General features: G+C 45.0%; 3 non-coding genes across 3 annotated transcripts; 2 read left to right on the top strand and 1 right to left on the bottom strand.

Annotated features, from left to right (window-relative positions):
• The first annotated feature begins 491 nt into the window (after nucleotides 1-491).
• trnal-aag (transfer RNA leucine (anticodon AAG)) lies at nucleotides 492-574 on the top strand. Its single transcript has one exon. It is a non-coding gene; the product is annotated as a tRNA-Leu (tRNA).
• An 11,226-nt stretch (nucleotides 575-11,800) lies between these two features.
• trnag-ucc (transfer RNA glycine (anticodon UCC)) lies at nucleotides 11,801-11,872 on the bottom strand. The gene has a single exon. It is a non-coding gene; the product is annotated as a tRNA-Gly (tRNA).
• Nucleotides 11,873-23,412: 11,540 nt separating this feature from the next.
• Nucleotides 23,413-23,494, top strand: trnas-cga (transfer RNA serine (anticodon CGA)). Its single transcript has one exon. It is a non-coding gene; the product is annotated as a tRNA-Ser (tRNA).
• Nucleotides 23,495-23,883: the final 389 nt, after the last annotated feature.

Consider the following 23,883-nt stretch of genomic DNA (forward strand, 5'->3'; position numbering starts at 1 on the left):
CCGCGTAAATTTCCACTTCCCTTGTTGTAAATAGTCTGGCATGTTGTATTGGCGGATGTGAATAAGTTGGCTTCTCCCAGAATGTTCTTCTGCCGCCTTTACAGCATGAACATCCTCGTGTTTGGACACTGGAGGGGCTATTAGGCTACTAGCCTGTGAAAGCAGCACCAGAAGCAGCTGTGCAGAGAGATTCCAGTCGCCAAGATGCAACTGTATAATTGGATCCATCACGCCGCTCAGATCTTAGACTCGTAATACCTTCGTGTGAGGAACAGGTAGGCGGCAGTACGGACTTTGTTGAAAAGAGCAAACTGATTAATGCAGAAATGAGAGCTCCTTAACACACAGCGTGTTGGAGAACGATCGCACTCAGATACAAGAGTCTGGCTGGCGTTCAAAAATAGTAAAACCACATCTAGTTTGAAATGAAATGAAGATGAAAATTGAATTTAAATCGATTCGCCGATGGAGCATATCTTTGGTTACAGCGCGTCAGGATGGCCTAGCGGTCGAAGGCGCTGCGTTAAGGTTGCAGTCTCCTCTGGAGGGGTGGGTTCGAATCCTACTTCTGACATTAACGTTTCCTCCACGTGGTTACGTTTCTCCAGCAAAATGTGCAACCCCAGGAAGATTCAATGGGTCAGGGAATGAGATTCCTGCTTACATTCGCACAGCAAGACCTCACAGGGAGAAGCCCAGTTCATAACTGGATAATATAAGAACTAGGAGCAGGAGTAGGCCATCTGGCCCCTCGAGCCTGCTCCACCATTCAATGAGATCATGGCTGATCTTTTGTGGACTCAGCTCCACTTTCCGGCCCGAACACCATTACCCTTAATCCCTTTATTCTTCAAAAAACTATCTATCCTTATCTTAAAAACATTTAATGAAGGAGCCTCTACTGCTTCACTGGGCAAGGAATTCCATAGATTCACAACGCTTTGGGTGAAGACGTTCCTTCTAAACTCAGTCCTAAATCTACTTCCCCTTATTTTGAGGCTATGCCCCCTAGTTCTGTTTTCACCCGCCAGTGGAAACAACCTGCCCGCATCTATCCTTTCTATTCCCTTCATAATCTCATATGTTTCTATAAGATCCCCCCCCCCCTCATCCTTCTAAATTCCAATGAGTACAGTCCCAGTCTACTCAACCTCTCCTCGTAATCCAACCCCTTCAGCTCTGGGATTAACCTAGTGAATCTCCTCTGCACACCCTCCAGTGCCAGTACGTCCTTTCTCAAGCAAGGAGACCAAAACTGAACACAATACTCTAGGTGTGGCCTCACTAACACCTTATACAATTGCAGCAGAACCTCCCCAGTCTTAAACTCCATCCCTCTAGCAATGAAGGACAAAATTCCATTTGCCTTCTTAATCACCTGTTGCACCTGAAAACCAACTTTTTGAGACTCATGCACTAGAACACCCAGGTCTCTCTGCACAGCAGCATGTTTTAATATTTTATCATTTAAATAATAATCTCTTTTGCTGTTATTCCTACCAAAATGGATAACCTCACATTTGTCAACATTGTATTCCATCTGCCAGACCCTAGCCCATTCACTTAGCCTATCCAAATCCCTCTGCAGACTTCCAATATCCTCTGCACTTTTTGCTTTACCACTTATCTTAGTGTCGTATGCAAACTTGGACACATTGCCCTTGGTCCCCAACTCCAAATCATCGATGTAAATTGTGAACAGTAGTGGGCCCAACACTGATCACTGAGGGACACCACTAGCTACTGATTGCCAACCAGAGAAACACCCATTAATCCCCACTCTTTGCTTTCTATTAATTAACCAATCCTCTATCCATGCTACTACTTTCCCCTTAATGCCATGCATCTTTATCTGATGCAACAACCTTTTGTGTGGCACCTTGTCAAAGGCTTTCTGGAAATCCAGATATACCAGATATACCACATCCATTGGCTCCCCGTTATCTACCGCACTGTTAATGTCCTCAAAATATTCCACTAAATTAGTTAGGCGCGACCTGCCCTTTATGAACCCATGCTGCGTCTGTCCAGTGGGACAATTTCCATCCAGATGCCTCGCTATGTCTTCCTTGATGATAGATACCAGCATCTTCCCTACTACCGAAGTTAAGCTCACTGGCCTATAATTACCCGCTTTCTGCCTACCTCCTTTTTTAAACAGTGGTGTCACGTTTGCTAATTTCCAATCCGCCGGGACGGCCCCAGATAATTTTGGTAAATTATCACTAGTGCATTTGCAATTTCCCTAGCCATCCGTTTTAGCACTCTGGGATGCATTCCATCAGGTCCAGGAGACTTGTCTACCTTTAGCCCAATGAGCTTGCCCATCACTACCTCCTTGGTGATAACAATCCTCTCAAGGTCCTCACCTGTCATAGCCTCATTTCCATCAGTCACTGGCATGTTATTTGTGTCTTCCACTGTGAAGACCGACCCAAAAAACCTGTTCAGTTCCTCAACCATTTCCTCATCTCCCATTACTAAATCTCCCTTCTCATCCTCTAAAGGACAAATATTTACCTTAGCCACTCTTTTTTGTTTTATGTATTTGTCGAAACCTTTACTATCTGTTTTTATATTCTGAGCAAGTTTACTCTCATAATCTATCTTACTCTTCTTTATAGCTTTTTTTAGTAGCTTTCAGTTGCCCCCTAAAGATTTCCCAGTCCTCTAGTCTCCCACTGATCTTTGCTACTTTGTATGTTTTATCCTTCAATTTGATACTCTCCCTTATTCCCTTAGATATCGACGGTCGATTTTCCCTCTTTTTACCGCCCTTCCTTTTTGTTGGTATCTACCTTTGCTGAGCACTGTGAAAAATCACTTGGAAGGTTCTCCACTGTTTCTCAACTGTTTCACAATAAAATATTTGCTCCCAGTCTATCTTAGCTAGTTCTTCTCTCATCCCATTGTAATCTCCTTTGTTTAAGCGCAAAACACTAGTGCTTGATTGTACCTTCTCACCCTCCATCTGTGTTTTAAATTCCATCATATTGTGATCGCTCCTTCCGAAAGGTTCCCTAACTATGAGATCCTGAATCAATCCTGTCTCATTACACAGGACCAGATCTAGGACCGCTTGTTCCCTCGTAGGTTCCACCTAGGAAACTATCGCGGATACATTCTATAAACTCCTCCTCAAGGCTGCCTTGACTGACCTGGTTAAACCAATCAACATGTAGATTAAAATCCCCCATGATAACTGCTGTACCATTTCTACATGCATCTGCTATTTCATTGTTTATTGCCTGCCCCACCATAATGTTACTATTTGGTGGCCTATAGATTACTCCTATCAGTGACTTTTTCGCCTTACTATTCCTGATTTCCACCCAAATGGATTCAACCTTATCCTCCATAGCACCGGTGTCACCCCTTACTGTTGCCCGGATGTCATCCTTAAATAACAGAGCTACACCACCTCCCTTACCATCCACTCTGTCCTTCCGAAAGGTTTGATACCCTCGGATATTTAACTCCCAGTCGTGACCATCCTTTAACCATGTTTCAGTAATGGCCACTAAATCATAGTCATTCACGACGATTTGCGCCATCAACTCATTTACCTTATTCTGAATAATACGAGCATTCAGGTAAAGTACACTTATGTTGGCTTTTTTACCTCTGTTCTGAATCTTAACACCTCGATCAGTAACCTCTCCTAAGTTATATTTCCTCTTAACCTTTCTCCTAATTTTCCTTGTCATCGAACCCATATCTTCCTGTAACAACCTGCCGCGTCGCTTAACATTAATGTTTTCACTTCCCGTTTTATTTCTTTTATTATTCGTGGTCCTATTCACTGAGCTCCCCCTCAGTCACTGTACCTTGTACTGTCGCCCTTTTTGATTTTTGACTATGGCTTCTCTGCCTTACACTTTCCCCATTACTGCCTTTTATTTATGTCCCTGTTTTACAACCTTCCAACTTCCTGCATCGGTTCCCATCCCCCTGCCACATAAGTTTAAACTCTCCCCAACAGCTCTAGCAAACACCCCCCCCCCCCCCCTAGGGCATCAGTTCCAGTCCTGCCCAGGTGCAGACCGTCCGGTTTGTACTGGTCCCACCTCCCCCAGAACCGGTTCCAATGTCCCAGGAATTTGAATCCCTCCCTCTTGCACCATCTCTCGAGCCACGTATTCATCCTCTCTATCCTGACACTCCTACTCTGACTAGCTCGTGGCACTGGTAGCAATCCTGAGATTACTACCTTTGAGGTCCTACTTTTTAGTTTTCCTCCTAGCTCCCTAAATTCAGCTTGTAGGACCTCGTCCCGTTTTTTACCTATATCGTTGGTGCATATGTGCACCACGACAGCTGGCTGTTCACCCTCACCCCCCCCCCCCCCTCCAGAATGTCCTGCAGCCGCTCCGAGACATCCTTGACCCTTGCACCAGGGAGGCAACATACCATCCTGGAGTCTCGATTGCGTCCGCAGAACCGCCTGTCTATTCCCCTTACAATTGAGTCCCCTATCACTATAGCCCTGCTATTCTTCTTCCTGCCCAGCTGCGCAGCAGAGCCAGCCACGGTGCCATGAACCTGGCTGCTGCTGCCTTCCCCTGGTGAGCCATCTCCCTCAACAGTATCCAATGCGGTATATCTGTTTTGCAGGGAGATGACCGCAGAGGACACCTGCACTGCCTTCCTACTCTTGCTCTGTCTTTTGGTCACCCATTTACTATCTCCCTCAGTACCTTCCACCTGCTACTTGTTTCTAGCTTGAAATTAAATGACGACGAAGATAGAATTGTAATCGATTTTTGCACGCAGCATATCTTTTGCGACAGCGCGTCATGATGGTCGAGCGTTCGAAGTCACTGCGTTAAGGTCACAGTCTCCTCTGGAGGCATGGGTCCGAATCCCACTACTGATATTAACTTTTCCTCCACGAGGTTACATTTCTCCAGCAAAATGTTCACCCCAGGAAGATCCAATGCCTCCAATTCACCGGGGAAGAGGCGGCCTCAGGACGTGAGAATCCTGCTTAAATTGGCACAGCAAAACCCAACAGGAAAAGATCAGTTACTGACTGGATAATCAGATCTGTGACTCTGGCACTCAGATACAGGGTTCAAAAATAGTAAAAGCACATCAAGTTTGAAATGAAATGACGATGAATATAGAATTTAAATCGCTTTGTGCATTCCACTGAAACAATTTACCATTTCCTCCGAAGCAAAGCTTATTTTATCAAGTCAATGTGCTTCTTAATTCCTGTTAAATTTGGTTTCCTTGCTGATGTAAAATCAAAAAAAAGACTTTTTGTCCCCTGGTTTTATATCGGGATCACTGGGTCAATTTGGTTCTTTCTGGTTTGGTGGCGTCCACTGCGAACAGAACAATAGACATAAGTGAGCAGTCTTTACAACTAGAAGAGTCGAGCACAAGGGCAATGCCGCTATGCAGATTCTTCATAAAATCCTGAAAGAGAAATAGAAAATGTTGGATATCTTGACTGGTATGGCAACATCTGTGGAGAGAGAAAGACAGTTACAGTTCCGAATCCAGTACGACACTCCCTCCCATTCTCTGTTTCCATCTCCATAGCTGCTGCCAGGCCTGTTAAGGATTTCCAGCATTTTCTGTTTTTATCACGGGATTACACGCCAGCTCTAGGCGGCTGTCATGGGCACGGTGGGCGGAATGGACTCATCCTGATCTGTAACCATTTTTTGATTCTCTAAACAAGAGTTAGCAACGGGAAGTATCCAATTGGAGAGTTAAACCCTGGCGTATGTAATCTCCCTCCACAGCTGCTACCGGTGCTACTTTCACAGACATGTAGCCGAAGAACACCTCCAGTGGACAAAACAGAAGGGAATTCATCCAGTGGAGGCGACAGAGAAGGATTGTGGAAGAGGTCAACTGAGTCACCTCGACTGTACTGTGGACAGCCGAAGAACTGATGTCAAGGAGCGGTTAAGCTCCAAACATGACCTTCGCCCCTCCCTCCTTTTCCTCCAAACTGCTCCCGAGTTTAGTCAATGGGACCATATCGATCGAACAGATGTTATAAAGTCCTTGCAGGGCTCGGCGGGGGTTTGAACCCGGGACCAATCGCATTTTGCCGATCAGAAGACGCTAAGCGAGAATCATACTCCTAGATCAACGAACAAGCCGGAGATCAGTATTCCGCTGAAACCATCTTACCATTACCTCCCAAGCAAAGCTTATTTTATCAACTCAACGGACTTAATTCTGTTGAATTTGGTTTGGTTGTTAAAGTAAAATCAAAAGGAACTCACTTTTGCCCCTTGCTTTCCTTATTTAGATTATTGGGTAAATTTGTTTTTTTCTGGTTTGTTGGCCTCCACGGGGAACAGAACAATAGACAGAAGGGACAAGTCTTTGTAAATAGAAGCGCCGGGCACAAGGGCAATGCCGCTATGGAGATTCTCCATAAAATCCTGAAAGACAAATAGAAATTGCTGGACAAATCGTCTGGTATGGTAACATCTGTGGAGAGAGGAAGAGAGTTACCATTCTGAATTCAGAATGACCCTGCTTCCCATTCTCTGTTTCGCTCAACACAGCTGCTGCCAGGCATGTTGGGATTTTCCAGCATTTTTTGTTTGTATCACGGTACTATACGCCAGCTCTAGGCGATTGTCATGGACACGTTGGGCGGAATGGACTCACCCTGATCTGTTACCATTTAATGATTCTCTAAACGAGTGTGAGCAACGTGAAGTATCCAATTGGAGAGTTGCATCCTGGCGATTGGAATCTCTCTCCCCCGCTGTTTACGGTGCAGCCTTCACAGATACTTAGCAGAAGAATCCCTCCAGTGGACAAACAGGAGGAAATTCATCCAGTGGAGGCGGTAGAGGAGGGTTCTGGGAGTGGTCAACTGTGTCACCTCGACTGCACTGTGGGCAGCCAAAGAACTGGTGTCAAAGAGCGGTTAAGCCCCAAACATGACCCTCGCTCCCACCCTCCTTTTTCTCCAAACTGCTCCCTCGTTCAGTCAATGACACCATATCGATCGCACAGATATTAAAATGTGCTTTGCAAGGATCGTCCAGGATTTGAACACGTGACCTCTAGCATTTTATTGCAGCAGAAGGCCCCAAGCGAGAATCATACCCCTAGACCAACGAACCAGGTGTGCTCAACATACCGCTGAAACCACCTTACCATTACGTCCCAAGCAAAGTTTATTTGAGCAACTCAATGGACTTCTTAATTCCCGCTGAATTTGGTTTGGTTGTGAAAGTAAAATCAAAAGAAAGTCTTCTTTGTCCCTTGCTTTTCTTATCGGGATCATTGCGTCAATTTGGTTCTTTCTGGTTCGTTGTCCTCCACTGCGAACAGAACAATAGACATACGGGACCAGTTTTTATAATTAGAAGCGCCGAGCACAAGGGCAATGCCGCTATGGCGATTCTTCATAAAATCCTGAAACAGCAATAGAAAATGGTGGATAACTCGGATGGCCGGGCAACACCTGTGGAGGGAGACAGAGAGTTACAGTTCCGAATCCAGTCTGACCCTCCTTCCCATTCTCTGTTTCCCTCCCCACATCTGCTGCCAGGCCTGTTGAGATTTTACAGCATTTTCTGTCTTCATCACAGGACTACACGCCAGCTCCAGGCGACTGACATGGACACGGTGGGCGGAATGGACTCACGCTGATCTTTAACCATTCAATGATTCTCTAAACGAGCGTGTAAGTTCTGAGCAACGTGAAGTATCCAATTGGAGAATTGCATCCTGGCGACTGGAATCTCTCTCCCCCGCTGCTTCCGGGGCTGCTTTCACAGGCACGTAGCCGAGAAACACCTCCAGTGGACAAACAGGAGGAATTTCACCCAGTGGAGGCGGCAGAGGAGGGTTCTGGGCGAGTGTATCAGTGCCTGTCACTGTCTGTAAGTGTGCGATTGTATCAGTCAGTGTCTGTGACTGTGAGTGTATGAAAATGAAATGAAATGAAAATCGCGTATTGTCACAAGTAAGCTTCAAATGAAGTTACTGTGAAAAGCCCCTAGTCGCCTGTTCGGGGAGGCTGTCACGTGAATTGAACTGTGCTGCTGGCCTGCCTTGGTCTGCTTTCAAAGCCAGCGATTTAGCCCTGTGCTAAACAGACACACGCTGATTAGATGTATCAGCGTGTGTAAATGTCTGTGAGTTGTGATTGTAACTGTCAGTATCTGTTAATGCCTGTTTGTGTGTGATTGTAGCTATCAGTGTATTTCAGTGTATGTGAGTTGTGATTGTATCTTTCAGTGTTTGATACTGTGTGTGAATGTACAATTGTATCTGTCAGTGTGGGTTACTGTCTGTAAGTGTCTGATTGTATCTGTCAGTCTCAGTTCTTATCTGTGAGTGTGATTTACCTGTCAGATTGTTACTTTCTGTCAGTCTCTGTTGCTGTCAGTATCTGTCAGTGTCTGAAAATACTGCAAATTGTTATTCGTCCTCTCCATAATGCTCATAATTGAAAACAGACACTTCTCTAGTTGTTACAGTGCTCCAGGAGATCCTACACCCAGACTATAGAATTGGTGGATTCTATGGACTACTTCATGCAACATTATTTGTTTGTCTCTGAAATCCATTCTCACTCCTGTACTCGTCCAGATTTCACTTAAAAACATTTCTGCTATTCGTCTTAATTGATCCTCAAGATAAACACTTCCAAATTCTACCACCTCCATTGGGAAATACATGAATATAGATTGTTTAACTTTTACTTACTTCTAACACCTCTCAGTCCTGCCGATCACATTCTATCACCGGTTCTTCATGTTGACCTGTTTCTGCAACACCGACAGTTCATGTGAATCTCCCCCGCTCTGTTGCGGTTCTGTGTCGTGGCCAATAGATGTCAGCACACTCTGGTGGAACGAAGTTCGCAGGTCAGAGTGACACACAACTGATAACAATTGTTTATATTATATTGAACTTGGGATGGCGGGATTTATGAGAACATAATATTTGGTGATGATCTTTTCTTATATTTTGGTTGTGTTGAATCTGTCAACATGTTGTATGTGGGAGTGAGGTGCATTCGCTCTGCCCTTCTCTGGTCCCGTTTGTAAATGGGGGATTCCTGTCACTCTCAGGTAATGAGTGAGAGTGAAAGAGACAATCTGAACCTGACAGTCTTCGTCACTATATGTGCCTGTGGATACGTTGTCAGTGGAACCGCTCCTTGACACCAGTTCTTCGGCTACCCACAGTACAGTTGAGGTTACCGGGATGACTTCTCCACTAATTCTCTTCAGCCAGCTCTCCAGGATGAACCTCCTCCTGTTTGTAGACGGGAGGGGTTCTTTAGCTACTTGCCTGTAAGAAGATTGCGTATTAAAATTCAATAAAGTAAAGGAGTTGTATCATGTGGTTAATGAGATGCACAATAATCCATTGTACTCTACACACGTGGAATGAAATCCCATCCTCGTCTGTAATGTGTCTGTTGTGTCTCTGTTTGGTCCACTTCATGAGCAAAAAGTAAAAATGCTGTGATTTTTAGCATTTGTTCAAGGGCTTGGAGGGTGGTGAATTCGTCCAACACTGTCCATGTTGATACCACGTTATAAAAAGGTGAGAAAGTTACTTATTTCACTCCCTGCCCTAATTGCGCATAAATCCTGAGTTCGAAATTGCTTCTTCCTCTCAATTTGAAACTCACAAAGTCGCTCAAAAGATAAGTTCATAAGGTATCGGAGCAGAATTAAGCCATTAGACCGATCGAGTCTGCACGCCATTCTATCAGGGCTGAGTTGTTCCTCATCTGCTACCTACAAAGTTACAGATGAAGTGGTCGATTGCAATATCAGCCAGAGCACCTCCTCCCGAGAACACACGTCTTCGGAGCGGGAGTAGGCAATTTAGCCTACTGAGCCTAACACCTTCCATGTGATCCTGGCTTATGCCATCCTGGCCTCAACTCCACCATCCTGCCCGTTCTCCATAACCCATCAACTCATTACCAATAAACATCTGTCTAACCCCTCCTTAACTTTACTCACTCTCCCTGTATGAAACGCACCCTGGGGTAGCGAATTCCACAGAATCACAACCCTTTGGGAGAAGTAGTTTTTCCTCAAATCTTTTTTAAATTTGCAATCTCTTATTCTAAAACTATGACCTCTCGTTTTAGAATGCCCCATAAGAGGAAGCATCAGCCCCCCGTCTACTTTATCCATACCTTTTGGCATCTTATACACCTCAATTAGATAATTGCGCATAGATTCTGAGTGAGACTATGGCCAGTCTTCCTCAGTTTGAAACTCACGGTGTCGCGCAAAATCATCCGATACAACTATTACTGCGATGGCCGGGATCCGAACCCGGTACAACTGCTTGGAAGAAAGCTGTGCTGACCACTGCACCACCATCGCTGCATTTCCAAATTTGAACACCAGGTGGAATAGATGGAGGCCGATACTTTCCATCTGTTCATGGATGCAAAACGAGTGAAGACATATTAGCTTGCGCGCTTGTGGGCCGCGGTAAAGGTGATCGACTGATAATCTATTGTGCTCTGCACACGTGGGTTCGAATCCCATACTCCTCGAAATTGTATCCACTGTTTCCGCGAAATGTGACTCACTTTTCCAAGGTGGATCCACAATCACTGATGTGACAGTCTATTACAGGTTGTCAGGCCAGAATGCATCCAGTTGGGTTAGAGGAGGGAGGAACGGAGGCAGACGTGTTTGGGGCTGAACAGCTCATTGACACCAGTTCTTCTTCGGCTACCCACAGTCTCGTCGAGGTGACCGGTTTGACTTCTCCCACAATTACATTCTGCTACCTCTCCTGGATTAATTTCATTCTATTTGTCCACTGGAGGAGTGCGTCGGCTGCTTGTCTGTGAGAAGATCGGACATTAATCTTTCATGAAGTAAAGTAGTTGTACCACGTGGTTAAGGGGCTGCACAATAATCCTTTACGCTCTGCGCACGTGGGTTCGAATCCCATCCTCGGCTGAAACGTGTCTGCTGTGTCTCTGTTTGGTCCATGTCACGAGCATAAAGTAAAAATGCTGTGATGTTTAGCTTTTGTTTAAGGGCTTGGGGGTGGTTAATAGTCGAACACTATTCATGTTAAAATCACATTACAAATAGCTGAGAAAATTACTTATTTAACTCACTGCTCTAATTGCGCATAAATTCTGATTCGGAAACTGTTTCTTCCCCTCAGTTTGAAACTCACGAAGTCGCGCAAAAGTTACGTTCATAAAATATCAGGAGCAGAATTAAGCCATTAGACACATCGAGTCTGCCCCGCCATTCTATCGTGCTGATATGTTCCTCATCTGCTACCGACAATGTTTCAGATGAAGAGGTCGATTGCGCTTCAGCCAGAACACATCCTCTCTGGAAAACAAGACTTCGGAGCTGGAGTCGGCAATTTAGCTTCGTGAGCCTAACACATTTTATGTGATCTTGGCTGATCCCATCCTGGCCTCAACTCCACCGTCTGGCCCGTTCTCCACAACCCTTCAACTCCTCACCAATAAAAATCTCTCTAACACCTCATGAAATTTACTCAGTCTCCCTGCATGCAACACACTCTGGGGTACCGAATTCCACAGACTCACACCCTTTGCGAGAAGTAGTTTTACCTCCACTCTTTTTTAATTTGCGATCTTTTATTCTAAGGTCATGACCTCTCGTTTTAGAATGCGCCACAAGAGGAGGCATCAGCTCCATGTCTACCTTTCCGGACCTTTTGGCATCTGATACACCTCAGTTAGATAATTACACATACATTCAAGTGAGAAACTGTTAACCAGTTTTTCTCAGTTTGAAACTCACGATGTCAAGACATCCGCGCTAGCAATTACTGCGATGGCCGGGAATCGAACCCGAATCAACTGCTTGGAAAGCAACTGTGCTCACCACTATACCACCATCGCTTCATTTCCATCGTTGAACACCAGTTTGAAACGAACGAGGCAGATAATTTCCATCAGTTCATGGATGCAAAACAAATTGAGACGTATTGGCGTCTGAACCTGTGGGACGAAGTGGCTGAGTGATTAAACCGATGGACTGTTTATCTTTTGTGCTGTGTACACGTGGGTTCGAATCCCGTCCTCTTCGATTTTCCATCCACACATTTTTCGGAAGTGGAATTCAGTTTTCCACGATCGATCTGCAATCATTGATGTGACAATCCTTTCCAGTTTGTCAGGCCAGATTGCATCGAGTTGGATTCAAGGGAGGAATGGAGGCAGACGTGTTTGGGGCTTAACCGCTCATTGCCACCAGTTCTTCGGCTACACACAGTGCAGTCGAGGTGATCGGATTGACTTCTCCCATAATTCTCTTCTGACGATTCTACTGGATGAACTCCCTCCTGTTTGGACACTGGAGGGGTTCTTCGGCTACTAGTATGTGAAAGTAGCACCGGAAGCAGCTGTGGAGAGAGATTTCAGTCGCCAGGTTGCAACGCTCCATTTGGATGCGTCACGTCGCTCAGATCTTAGACTCTCAATACCTTGGTGTGAGGAACAGGTAGAGTGGGAATTCGCTCCTTGCTGATTGGTGAAAACTGACCAATGCAGCTTTGAGCAGCTCCTTTATGCCCTGCGGCTTGGAGAAGGGTGGCACTCAGATACAGGACTCTGGCGGGGGTTGAGAAATAGGAAAAGCGTCACTGCGCCGAGGTCCCAAGTTCGATCCTGTTCTGGGTAGTTGTCCGCGTAGAGTTTAGACATTCGCCCCGTGTTGGTGTGTTGGCATTTGGAGTATTGCGTACAGTTCTGGTCACCGCATTATAGGAAGGACGTGGAGGCTTTGGAGCGGGTGCAGAGGAGATTTACCAGGATGTTGCCTGGTATGGAGGGAAAATCTTATGAGGAAAGGCTGATGGACTTGAGGTTGTTTTCGTTGGAGAGAAGAAGGTTAAGAGGAGACTTAATAGAGGCAGACAAAATGATTAGGGGGTTGGATAGGGTGGACAGTGAGAGCCTTCTCCCGCGGATGGAAATGGCTGGCACGAGGGGACATAACTTTAAACTGAGGGGTAATAGATATAGAACAGAGGTAGGTTCTTTACACAAAGAGTAGTGAGGCCGTGGAATGCCCTACCAGCTACAGTGGTGAACTCCCCAACATTGAGGGCATTAAAAAATTTATTGGATAAACATATGGATGATAATGGTATAGTGTAGGTTAGATGGCTTTTGTTTCGGTGCAACATCGTGGGCCGAAGGGCCTGCACTGCGCTGTATTGTTCTATGTTCTATTTTCTATGTTCTATCACCCAAAGATGTGCCAAGTAGGTGGATTGAACACGCTAAATTGCCGCTTAGTTGGAAAAATGAATTAGGTGCTCTAAATTTATTTTAAAAATAAATAAATGGGAAAAGCAGATCTAACTTGAAATGAAATGGCGTTGAAGATATAATTTAAATCGATTTGTATCTTCTATCGCAACGTGTTCTGATGGTTGGGCGGCCAAAGGCGCTGTGTTAAAGTCGAAGCCTACTCTGGTGCTCTGGGTTCGAATTCCACTCCTGATATGGACTTGTGTTCCACGAGGTTACATTTCTCGAGCAAGATTTTCAAACCTGGGAAGATCTAATACCTCCCATTCAAGGGAAATCCTAGGTCTCAGGATATGCCTAACCTGTTGAGATTTTACAGCATTTTCTCCGTGGTTCCCTATGTTGTAATGCTGTCTCCTTCATTCCTGGGACAAATGTCGGGATGATAGGTATTTGCTGCAAAGCCAACAGGAACGTGCGTTATGTTTACTTTTGGTGTGAGTGAGAATGTATACAGCAGAGAACAACCTCGAACTAGGGCTAATGGCCCAGCACGGTTCCGCTGCGGTCCTCTGCTCCTTAAACCAGGAGCTACAACATTACTGCCCTGCGGTAGCCACACAACTATTCACTTTCTCATTTTTTCTTTCACCAAGAACACGCGTTTGAGCACACTGACTCTGGTCAGCATCGTTCAGATATTTTACTTTCGTGCTGAATGGTTGTTCTGTGAAGGGGGATGTGATTTCTTCTGTGACGTAGTTCTGATGCGGAAGTGGGGAGTGACTGGAAACACCTTCATGGAAGGAAGTTCGTGGCGGCAGTTTCACCTCTCTGGGAATATTGATCAACCTGTTACTAATTTCTTTAAACTTTGCCTCAAGTCCAAGCCCAGAGGCATTCAACGAGGTGCAGAGTGGCGCAGCGGAAGCGTGCTGGGCCCATATCCCAGAGGTCGATGGATTGAAACCATTCTCTGCTATTTATACGTTCACTCATACGAAAAGCCAACAGTTTGGTGTCACCCAGCTGTACTTCTGACTATACCTTTATTAGTATCAAAGTTTTGCTTTCAGTCTGATCCGCTCCTTGACACCTGTTTTTCAGCTACCCACAGTACAGTCGTGGTGACTCAGTTGACTTCTCCCAGAATCGTCTGCTGCCGCATCGACTGAATGGAATTTCTCCTGTTTGGACACTGGAGGGCGCCTTCGGCTACTTGTCTGTGAAATCAGCTGTGGAGAGAGATTCCAGTCGCCAGGATGCAACTTTCCTATTGGATCCTTCACGTCGCTTAGATCTTAGACTCTCAATACCTTCGTGTGAGGAACAGGTAGAGCGGGAATTTCATAGAATAGAATTTACAGTGCAGAAGGAGGCCATTCGGCCCATCGAGTCTGCACCGGCTCTTGGAAAGAGCACCCTACCCAAGGTCAACACCGCCACCCTATCCCCATAACCCAGCAACCCCACCCAACACTAAGGGAAATTTTGGACACTAAGGGCAATTTATCATGGCCAATCCACCTAACAATTCGGACCTTGTTGATTGGGGCAAACTGATGAATGCAGCAATGAGAAGCTCCTTAACCACCAGCGGCTCGGAATAGGATGGCACTCAGATACAGGCCTCTGGCTGGGGTTCAAAAATCGTAAAAGTACATCCAGTTTGAAATGAAATGACGATGAAGGTGGAATTTAAATCGATTTCTGCACGGAGCATATCTTTTGCCACAACGCGTCAGGATGGCCGAGCGGTCGAAGGTCACAGTCTTCTCTGGTGGCGTGGATCCGAATCCGCCTCCTGATATTGACTCTTCCTCCACGAGGTTACATTTCTCCAGCAAAATGTTCAACCCACGAAGATCAAATGCCTCCCATTCAATGGGGAAGCGGCGATCTCAGCACAAGACATTCCTTCTTAAATTCGCACAGAATTATCCCACAGGTAAAAGCCCAGTGAATGACTGGATAGCCTTTTCAGTGACTCTGGTTGAGGAATTAATAATGATCCCAGGACTCCGGGTAAAATCCTTCTTCCCTTGTTGTATATAGTCTGGCTGGTTGGATTGTCCGCATCCGTCCGAGAGGGGAAGCTGGGCACTCAGTTTCTATTGTGACTTATTCCTCGATAATGTTTTATTTCTTTATTGCTCCCTTGTGACGTATTACTGGTTATCGTTATATATCTATATTGCCCCTCTGTGTGGTACTACTGGATAATGTTTCGTGTCCAGCTTTGACAAAGTGTCACCTGGACTCCAAACGTTAGCTCTTTTCTCTCCCCATAGATGCTGCCAAAGCAGCTGAGATTTAGAACATAGAACATAGAACATTATAGCGCAGTACAGCCCTTCAGCCCTCGATGTTGCGCCGACCTGTGAAACCACTCTAAAGCCCATTTACACTATTCCCTTATCGTCCATATGTCTATCCAATGACCATTTGAATACCCTTAGTGTTGGCGAGTCCAATGCTGTTGCAGGCAGGGCATTCCACACGCTTACTACTCTCTGAGTAAAGAACCTACCTCTGACGTCTGTCTTATACCAATCTCCCCTGAATTTAAAGCTATGTCCCCTCGTGCTAGATATCACCATCCGAGGAAAAAGGCTCTCACTGTCCACCCTATCCAATCCTCTGATCATCTTGTATGCCTCAATTAAGTCACCTCTTAACCTTCTTCTCTCGAACGAAAAGAGCCTCAAGTCCCTCAGCCTTTCCTCATAAGATCCTCCCTCCATACCAGTCAACATTCTGGTAAATCTCCTCTGTACCCTTTCCAATGCTTCCACATCCTTCCTATAAAGCGGTGACCAGAATTGCACGCAGTACTCTAAATGCAGCCGCACCAGAGTTTTGTTCAGCTGCAACATGACCTCATGGCTCCGAAACTCAATCCCTCTACCAATAAAAACTAACACACAGTACGCCTTCTTAACAACCCTCTCAACCTGAGTGGCAACTTTCAGTGATCTATGTACATGGACACCGAGATCTCTCTGCTCATCCACACTGCCAAGAATCTTACCATTAGCCCAGTACTATGTCTTCCTGTTATTCCTTCCAAAATGAATCACCTTACACTTTTCTGCATTAAAATCCATTTGCAACCTCTCCGCCCAGAGCTGCAGTTATCTATGTACATGTAAAGGTGTTACAGTTAAAAAAAGCTAACTACAGTGGCATGAGGGAGGAACTGACGAAAATCGACTGGGAGCAGAGCCTAGTGGGAAAGACAGTAGAACAGCAATGACAGGAGTTTCTGGAAGTAATTGAGGACACAGTACAGAGGTTCATCCTAAAGAAAAGAAAGGTTATCAGAGGGGGGGGGGGGGATTAGGCAGCCATGGCTGACAAAGGAAGTTAGGGAATGCATCAAAGCAAAAGAGAAAGCCTATAATGTGGCAAAGTGTAGTGGGAAGTCAGAAGATTGGGAAGGCTACAAAAACAAACAAAGGATAACAAAGAGAAAAATAAAGAAAGAGAGGATCAAATATGAAGGTAGGCTAGCCAGTAACATTAGGAATGATAGTAAACGTTTCTTTAAATACATTAAAACAAACGGGTGGCAAAAGTAGACATTGGGCCGCTCCAAAATGACGCTGGTAATCTGGTGATGGGAGACAAGGAAATAGCTGAGGAACTAAATAAGTACTTTGCGTCAGTCTTCACAGTAGAAGACATGAGCAATATCCCAACAATTCAGGAGAGTCAGGGGGCAGAGTTGAATATGGTAACCATCACAAAGGAAGGGAACAAGGAAAAAGATGGAAAATTATAGGCCAATTAGCCGAACCTCGGTTGTTGGCAAGATTCTAGAATCCATTGTTAAGGATGAGATTTCTAAATTCTTGGAAGTGCAGGGTCGGATTAGGACAAGTCAGCATGGATTTAGTAAGGGGAGGTCGTGCCTGACAAACGTGTTAGAGTTCTTTGAAGAGATAACAAATAGGTTAGACCAAGGAGAACCAATGGATGTTCTCTATCTTGACTTCCAAAAGGCCTTTGATAAGGTGCCTCACGGGAGACTGCTGAGTAAAATAAGGGCCCATGGTATTCGAGGCAAGGTACTAACATGGATTGACGATTGGCTGTCAGGCACAAGGCAGAGAGTTGGGATAAAAGGTTCTTTTTCGGAATGGCAACCGGTGACGAGTGGTGTCCCGCAGGGTTCAGTGTTGGGGCCACAGCTGTTCTCTTTATATATTAACGATCTAGAGGATGGGACTGGGGGCATTCTGGCTAAGTTTGCCGATGATACAAAGATAGGTGGAGGGGCAGGTAGTATGGAGGAGGTGGGGAGGCTGCAGAAAGATTTAGACAGTTTAGGAGAATGGTCCAAGAAATGGCTGATCAAATTCAACGTGGGCAAGTGCGAGGTCTTGCACTTTGGAAAACAGAATAGAGGCATGGACTATTTTCTAAACGGTGACAAAATTCATAATGCTGAAGTGCAAAGGCACTTGGGAGTCCTAGTCCACGATACTCTAAAGGTAAACTTGCAGGTTGAGTCCGTAATTAAGAAAGCAAATGCAATGTTGTCATTTATCTCAAGAGGCTTGGAATATAAAAGCAGGGATGTACTTCTGAAGTTTTATAAAGCATTAGTTAGGCCCCATTTAGAATACTGTGAGCAATTTTGGGCCCCCCACCTCAGGAAGGACATACTGGCACTGGAGCGGGTCCAGCGGAGATTCACACGGATGATCCCAAGAATGGTAGGCCTAACATACGATGAACGTCTGAGGATCCTGGGATTATATTAATTGGAGTTTAGGAGGTTGAGGGGAGATCTAATAGAAACTTACAAGATAATGAATGGCTTAGATAGGGTGGACGTAGGGAAGTAGTTTCCATTAGCAGGGGAGACTAGGACCCGGGGGCACAGCCTTAGAATAAAAGGGAGTCACTTTAGAACAGAGATTAGGAGAAATTTCTTCAGCCAGAGAGTGGTGGGTCTGTGGAATTCATTGCCACAGAGGGCGGTGGAGGCCGGGACGTTGAGTGTCTTTAAGACAGAAGTTGATAAATTCTTGATTTCTCGCGGAATTAAGGGCTATGGAGAGAGAGCGGGTAAATGGAGTTGAAATCAGCCATGATTGAATAGTGGAGTGGACTCGATGGGCCGAATGGCCTTACTTCCGCTCCTATGTCTTATGGTCTTATGGTCCCTCTGTAACTTGTAACATCCTCCCGCACTATCCACAACTCCACCGACTTTAGTGTCATCTGCAAATTTACTCACCCATCCTTTTTTACAGCATTTTCTCTGTGGTTCCCCATTTTTTACCTTTACAATATTGTAATACTGTCTGCTTCATTCCTGGGACAACTGTCGGGATGCGACTGCAAGCAGGATTCTGATAGGTATTTGCTGTAAAGCAAACAGGAACGTTGTTTCTGTTTGCTTTCTTGTGATGGCGATTGTAAATAGCAGGGAATACCCTCGATTCTTCGTACTCGGGGTAATGGCCCATCATTCCGCTGCAGCACTCTGCTCCTTAAACCAGGAGCTACGACATTACTGCCCTGCGGTTGCCAGTCAACTATTCACTTCCTCAATTTTTCTTTCAACAAGAACTCACGTTTGAGCAGACTGATTCGGGTCAGCATAGTTCACATATTTTACTTTCCTGCTGAATGGTCGTTCTGTGAAGGTGGTGTGTTTTCTTCTGTGACGTTGTTCTGATGAGAAAGTGGGGGAGTGACTGGAGGAACCTTTCTGGAAGGAAGTTCCGGGCGGCAGTCCTCTGGGAACATTGATCAACCCGTGACTGATTTCGTAAAACATTATTTAAAACGTGACTCTCATGGGAGTCGAGCCCACAACCATTGAACGTCTCACCACGACAGCAAGCAGAAGTCCAACGCGCTATCCGTTGCGCCATAGAGCCACACTTGCAGTAATCGCCCATCCCCACATGGGAATTTCCGATGTTGTCCAACAGGCAGTTCAAAAGTTCAGCAATTTGCACAGTTCAAAGGGTACATTTCAAGAGAACATTATTGTCTGAAATGTTTTGGGCCAGCCTGTGGTTGTGAAAAGAGTTCCAGGAATTCTGAACACCGTCGAACACTGAAAGGACATCGACTTGTTGGTGCAACAGGAGAACATATGGCAGACAAGAAATGAAGTGATTAATTTCTGTACGAAGAACACAAGTAGGCAATATAAAATAAAGGATATAATTCCAAAAGTGTGTGCAGGAACAGCGGGAAATGGATGGACAAGTGTATAAATCATTGAAGCAGGTAGAAAAGGTTGCAAGAGCCGTTAATAAAGCAGACGGTATCCTCGGCTTTATTAATAGGGACACAGAGGACAAGATGACCTCTCTCCCTTTTCAGATTCTGATTGCAATGTTTGTTGTGAAATATTTTATTGTGAAAACATGTTTTTCCGCTGCCTGAAAGGGTGGTAGAGCAAAGACCCTCATAATATTGAAGTATTTAGATGTGTACTTGCCATCCCAGGGCACACAATGCTTTGGGCCAAGTTCTGGAAAATGGGATGAGAATGGTTAGGTGGTTGTTTTTGAGCAGCACAGACGTGACGGGCCGAAGGGCCTTTTCTGTGCTGTATGGTTCTATGACTCTATGAATGAAATGCAATGTGTGTTTTCAACTGTTTCTCTTGATATTCTGTTGTATTCCCAGGAACAAACAAACTGTGCTGGCCATTCAGCCCCTCGAGACAGTTCCACTCTTTATTTAAATTGAATTAGGGCTCGGCTGCATCTTCACTCCAGCTCCCTTACAGGATTTCAGAAACAATCAGACCAGAGCTGGTTAAAAATAAGTGAAATATTCAAAACTATATTATTGACTCTGAGTTTCACTGGCTTGTTCGGCGCGAGTTCCTAATTTCCGTTACCTTTTGTGTGAAGAAACGTCTCTTTACCACATTCAACTCTCATGTTCTGCTTTTCTCATTGTTCTGGAGTGAAGTCCACACTGCAGAAAAACAACCTTCCCTCTGATCCTGTCTCTCGGGCTTTGTATTGAGGGACTGGGTTAGCACAGTAGTCGGAACAGCTGGCATGTTCTGCAAAACAAAGTCAGCAGCGCGGATTCAATTCCCATTCTGGCCTCCCCGAACAGGTGCCGGAATGTGTCGACTTCACAGTAACTTCAATGAATCCGACTTGTGATAATAAGCGATTATTATTTTTGTTATTTGTCCCATGATGATAATCTAAGTCTGTCTCTGCAATTGCTTTTGTTGCTGGTCACAGGCAGCAGGCGGCTGCAACGAGTGTGACCTGCTCACTGAGAGGGAATGCTGCTCCTGAATGCAGTAAATGGTACTAGCTCACGATAAATCGTTCAATGATTCATAAAGATCCCAGAGATGGATAATCAGCGATAATCACAGCCAGAGAGACCTGCAATAACCCTCAGAGCAGGAAGGACAACTCATTGTCCTTAGGCCCAAAAGCAAAATACTGTGGATGCTGCAAACCCGAAACGAAGACAGAAAATGCTGCAAATATTCAGCTGATCCGGCAGCTTCTGTGGAGAGAGGAACAGGTCGTTCCAATGAAAGGTCAGGATCTGAAATGGTAACTATTTCTCTTTTCACAGATACTACAGATCAGTAAATTATTTCCAGCATTCCCTTGTGATTAGCTCAACATACTCACACACTGTAGTTTAGTACGTTAAAGTGTCTGTTCCCTAAAGAAAAATCTAAATTCAAATCTCAGCCGAGCCTTATTCCCTTTGACCATGTGTAAGAATGAGAACTTCCTCCATAACAGCGGGATATCTGTCTTTTGCAAATTCTCCTTCCCTTTCCTGTGGAATATCAACAGGGATTTTAACACAATTGCTTATGTCAGCTGACGTTATCCAGTTGTTAAATCTTTCGACCAGAAATTCATCGGATATTCCCCATTTGATTTGAGTCCAGCTCCCAGAGGATCTATTCAGTGTTTTGTTTCAATATAAATTTAGAGTACCCAATTCATTTTACCAATTAAGGGGCAATCCACCTACCCTGCACATCTTTGGGTTGTGGGGATGAAACGCACACAAATATGGGGCGAATATGCAAACTCCACACGGACAGTGACCCAGGGCCGGGATCGAAAGTGGGACCTCTGTGCCGTTAGGTATTCTGCAGGTTGTGACTGCGCCGTCTAATGGAGACATGCTCACAGGACTGTGAGAGAGGCTTTCTTTCAGGGTTTAGGCCTCTTTTGCTCCATCAACAGCAACCGGCTGTCTGCAGGGGATCTCGGAATGTCAAGCCCCTCTTCCCAAGGTGGACTTAATCAGGGACAAGATGTTGGTTGAAGAGAGAATCAAATGTCTGAAGATTTGGTCTGAGATTCCTGATGTTTTGTGAAGAGAACAAGGTGGTGGAGCAAGGTGACAATAGCAGGATACAAGTTTGGGATATTATCCAGTCCTCAGGGAACTAAGGAAATTCGGCATGTCCACATTATCTCTTACCCACTTTTACAGATGCACCATTGAAAGCAATCTATCTGGCGGCATTACAGCCTGTTATGGCAACTGCTCGGATATGACCGCAAGAAAATTCAGAGAGTCGTAAACACCGCCAGTCCATCACACGAACCTGCCTCCCCTCCATTGACTCCATCTACACCTTCTGCTACCTGGGGAAAGCGGGCAGCACAATCAAAGACGCCTCCCACCCGGCTTACTCACTGTTCCAACTTCTTCCAATGGGCAGGAGATACCGAAGTTTGAGATAACGCATGAACAGCTTCTTCCCCGCTGTTAGCGGACTCCTAAACGATCCTCTTATGGACTGACCACATGAACACTACACCCCTGTATGCTTCACCCGATGCCGGTGTTATGGAGTTACATTGTGTAACATGTGTTGCCCTATTATGTATTTTCTTTTATTTCCTTTCCGTTTCATGTACTTAATGATCTGTTGAGCTGCTCGCAGAAGAATACATATCACTGTACCTTGGAGAACGTGACAATATACAAAATAAAATCCAAGGAGACCGTCCGAATATATTAGCCAGAAAACCATGGTCTCTTATCTCATTAAGTTAACTTATGTGTGGCATCTTGTCGAACGCGTTATTGGATATCCAAGTATATTACACCTTTTGGGTCTCCTTTATTTATCCTGGTGATTAACGCCGCAAAGAATTCCAATTAATCTGTCGTCCATGACGTTCCCTTCATAAAGCTGTGCTGAATCTGCTTGATTCTGAGATTCTGATTGAACACCCACACAAACTTTGCCTCCAGCCTGGAGCTCAATGTCTGAAGATATTGTTTGACTTTCTAATGAAAACGATTGTAGTTTGAACAATTTCCTGTCGTTCCTTTGATTATCTCCAGGCCTGTCGGGAAGTTGCTGGGTGACATGTACAATATTGTAGTGAGGAAAATGGAAAAGAAAATTGGTGCTATGACGCACCCTTTGTTTGTCTGCAGTTCTTATTGAGCCGGGTTTGTGTTGATTCACTTGGTGAGGATCACTGACTCTATGTGATTGCCGAACAGGCAGAGGATGTGACACATGCCCGTGAGCAGCTAAATTTGAGGATGATGCTCCATGAATCTTCACGGCTAGCAATGTGAAGGACTTTTGCGACATCGAAAATGACCATGTCCGGCAGCTGGAGCTTTCCGTGTATTTTCTGTGATCTGGGAAAAAGGGTATCATCAAAAACAGAACTGAAATGGAAATATTGACAGTGATTATTGACAGGGTGAAAACATCAGCTTCCTCTTTGCAGCGGATGGAAACGGCGTCTGACGTCGCGGAATTTAACGTTGAGTCCATGTGGTAGACCTGCTGCGGTCACTTCACACAGAAATCTGGTGGAACTTCCTGATAACCCAGTCATCACGTGACCACTCGGTCTGCGCAGGTCTCTTTCTGTGTTGTAAGATTCTTCGATTCCATTACTTTAATTTTGACCGAGACTGGGAAGTTATGTACTGGTCCATTCAAACAACATGAATTTATCGCATATTTCCTTTGCAACTGATATTGTGACACAAAAGTAGAACAGTGCGTTATGGAAGGTGAGATTTTCGTGCAGCTCAAGGCGTTGCCACAAATCTCATGGTCTTTTTCCATGTTAATTCTACCCTTCCCAGATAAAGACTGGGACACCGTTCATTGCATTACTGGAATACCTGGAGTGCATTTTACAATGCTTTCTACAAGCGAGCGGTCAGCTGCAATGGCCGAGTGGTTAAGGCGTTGGACTCGAAATCCAATGGGGTTTCCCCGCGTAGGTTCGCACCCTACTCGCAGCGGCTATGATCTGAAATCTTTACTCCGTTTGGAGCAATCTGTTTGCAGAACACGATGTCAGTCTAAGTATCAATTTGAAGTTCTTGTTCATTCAATGTATTCGGATTAAATGTCTGTGTCATGACAGAAGAACCTTCCTTTTTCTCATTCTGCTTTCGCTCTGAATTTTCTTATTTGTCAGGATAGTTTCACAACCTCAGCAACGTTCATATTAACTTCACCGGGCACCAGAATTGTGAAAATCGATGATAACAAAGCTTCAAATTTATTTTTGCCTGTCATTTGTTAGATCTTTTTGTTCTCTTATTTTGAAATTGACCAGCTCGCATAAATTTCTAAATAAATCGGCGCAACAATAGCCGGTAATCGAACGCTGGTTAACCACCGGGAA

The sequence above is a fragment of the Scyliorhinus torazame genome, chromosome 24, assembly GCF_047496885.1.
Source record: "Scyliorhinus torazame isolate Kashiwa2021f chromosome 24, sScyTor2.1, whole genome shotgun sequence".
NCBI lineage: Eukaryota > Metazoa > Chordata > Chondrichthyes > Carcharhiniformes > Scyliorhinidae > Scyliorhinus > Scyliorhinus torazame.